The sequence below is a fragment of the Capsicum annuum genome, chromosome 2 (genome assembly GCF_002878395.1).
Source record: "Capsicum annuum cultivar UCD-10X-F1 chromosome 2, UCD10Xv1.1, whole genome shotgun sequence".
NCBI classification, from domain to species: Eukaryota; Viridiplantae; Streptophyta; class Magnoliopsida; order Solanales; family Solanaceae; genus Capsicum; species Capsicum annuum.
Genome location: NC_061112.1, coordinates 42736582 through 42740096, shown reverse-complemented (window position 1 = coordinate 42740096; position 3515 = coordinate 42736582).

Here is a 3515-nt window from a genome sequence, read left to right as displayed (position 1 = left end):
GTAGTAACATATTTATTTAAATTCAATACTCTATAAATAGGTCATTTCTTACTCATTCATACTACTCCGCTTTATTTACTTCTTGCATTTTGTCTTTCAGATTACATCTTCAACTACTTTTCTATCTTCAAAGATCAGATTCCTTTTTCATTTAAGTAAGTCTTTTTCTTAAAACTACCAGTTGGTAGTATACGTTATATTACAATCAGACTCTTTTCTTCTTTTAGTGTTTTATCTATTTTTGTTAATACATACATGTTCTAGGTATGGTTGATCTGATTTGGAATATGGTGATTCTTTACGACACCATGTGGAAACTTCAATGGCAGGTTAATGAAATCCAGTGAGAGTTGGGTGCCATGAGAGCAAGGATGGTGCGTGAGATTCGAAGGCTAGGGAGGGCCCTGCTGCTGTCCGTTGACAATTGGTCGATTGACAACAATAATAAAAATGATGATGATTAAAATAATTAGGTTATTTTTATCTTTAAGAATGTGTATTTTTGTTTTATTTATATCGAATTCTACTTAAGCCTAATGTATTTTGTTTTGTTTAATTAAAAAAAAATTATTTGGTCGACTTTGACTTTGTTTCTTATTTAATTTTCATTCTGTTTATTTTTTCTTCTTGACATATCGAGGGTTGGAGGTAAGGATTGTGCGTTTGGCACAATTTTGAATCCAGCTAGTAATAGCAAGAGTTTTAAGTTCTTCCAATAGATGGACCATCTGTTTAAATAGATTCGTCACATGTTGGAAGAATACAAACCAGTGACAAGAATTGTAATGTGTTGTTCAAACAGATGGCCCATTTGTCACAACAGATTAGTGATCTGTTGGTTGAACACAATCCAGTTTGATGGTCCGTATTGTGTTCTTCCAAAAGATATGTTGCAATATATGATCCATCTATTGGAAGAACACACTTCAGTTAAAAATAATAACATTTACGTTTACAACAATGACTTAAATATATCAAAGTCCATAACAAACAACAATACAAGTTTTACTATTACAACGATCATGGTCGATTACGATCCGGGCATGGGGTTCTTTTGTGGCTACCGTTCTTACGTACAGAGCACTTATTTTTTCTTGATGAAAATGATTCTCTGACTCTAATCCTCCTCTTATATCACCTTCTAGGTTTGACAGTGCTTGGATCAATATACGGAAGAGGTACTAATCTCCGCAAAAGTTCTACAGGGACAACCCAAGATTCTTCCAGAGGCACCAAATGAATATTCTCACTATATGCCATTATATATCTTTCCACCGAATAATATGGAGACAAGCAATCAAAAATTTGAGCTCCATATTATGCACCATATTGGTCTCGAAGTACTGCCATAACATGTCGCAAGAAATTTTGTCCAAGTTAAAAACTCTACATGTACAAGATCTTGTTTGAATATTGACTATGCAACATCACCATGACCATCGATACTGAACTTGTAATCTGCTTTTCATGAGTAAATAACCTATTCCCCAAAATGATGTTCGTTGATATTTGTTTTTTGCTTCTAGAACAAATCTGTTCCTGCATTCATGAACTGTATGCGCCTTTCATGAAATATTTCTTGTTTATTTCATCAAATAGCGTCACGATAGGAAATTTTCTTTCAATGTAAAATAATGAATTCACTGATTCAACTATGTTTGATGTCATAATATTTTACTTATACAAAATAATCACTTAGTATGACAACATAAAGTATTACAAACGTATAACTCAAACAAGACATTAAATTTATAATAAGGTACCTAATTTATCAGAAAAAATGCCCGGCTCCATCTTTTGAAATCGACACATTCAAGATGTTGTGCCTCCTTGGGTGAGATATGATTGAAATAGTCAAAAAACTCAGCTACAACATATGTTTTAGCTGTTCTATAAAAAAAGTCACGACCCTTTCGTTATGAAAGTGGTTTCGAATACTATCTCCAAGTTGCCTCCTGCAACAACCAAAGTAAACTAAATTGTATAAAATTGAACCCATCTTTGGGATACTTAGATGCCTATCCAAACAAAACACAACACGTCAGAATCTTTGACGCAGATTTGCATTTGCTTAAAAAAATATCCATATGAGGCATCACATTCCTTGTCCACCACAAAAAAACCGACAGGAAGGCTGTGACTCTCTACATCTTATGCCACCATCGCTAGCAAAACTCCTCCGTACTTGCTCTTCAAGAAAGTCCCATTGATGGCTATGACTTTTCTCAACTATTGAAAACCAAGAATCCAAGCACCATAGGATACAAAAAAAGTATTTGAACCTTTCATTTTTATCAATATGCAACGTCATCTTACTTTTAAAATTTGTGGACTCAAGATTGTAACGGTATGCATCGAGGACTGCATACCCGTTCTCGTGTTTCCCTCTAATCAAGTCATTAAGGACTGCATACCCGTGCTCATTTGTCCCCCTAATAAAGTCCTTGACAAGCCCCATGGCCGTATATATCTTTCAAAAACTGACTGTAACACCCAATTCTGTAATGAGTTGAATAGATATATCACTTGTAGAAGGGTCTTTGCCATTGGGGAATCTATTTTGGAAATATTGACTGAGGACCTTCACCGTGGCATGAGTATTATGGCTCGTAATGTGCTCCAAACCACATGTGTGATACTTTTCATAAACATTAATGATGAATTTTTTAGAACATAAGTATTTCACATCCCTCAACCACCATTTGCAATTTGGATTAGCACATCTAAAAGAGACGACTTTGCTTGAATTAATCACCTTCTTTAGTCTGAAATCTTTTTTCAAGCAAGGAATAAACAAAGAAGTACATAGTTCTATCTTATTAGTGAATGGCATTCCCGTATAAAATCCATTTCTGTAATCTTGACAATTGCTCGACTGTGTTGATTGAGAAGAACTGCCCACCGTATTACTGATAACAACGAGCGTAGGCGTTTGATCATCTGCTGGAATATTCATGTCCAGATCATCCAACTTATCATCAAACATGTCTTCTTGTTGTTCTTCTTCTACATTATGGTTCTCATTCTCGCTTAGTTTTTCAACCATGTGCACCCTTATCATCGGCCTAGCTGAATTACTCAGATAAGCACGCAACCGAATCTGATCGGTTATCTTAAAAGGTAGTACCATCTGATTTTCACAGGAGTTGTACATGTATCTGATGATGAGTTCTTCCAATTGATAATTTATTTCACAATAGTTGATGATTAAGTTCACAAAATCACCATACGAAACATCACTTTGGACTGTCATAGCTATCATCTCTATAATTTCCTCCTTCTTCCACCACTACACATCTTGATTGCTCTTCTTGATCCATTCACCATGACAATCTTCCTCTATTGTTATTGATCCCTCCATTCGTGGTACCTAAATAAATACATTTGTTAAAAAAGTTAACAATGACATGATAATAAAATTAATAACAATTTTATAGTACCATAACATGAACCCCAACAGATGAGTAATCTACTGTAATAGGTGAATAATATGCTACAACAGGTAAGCGATTTGT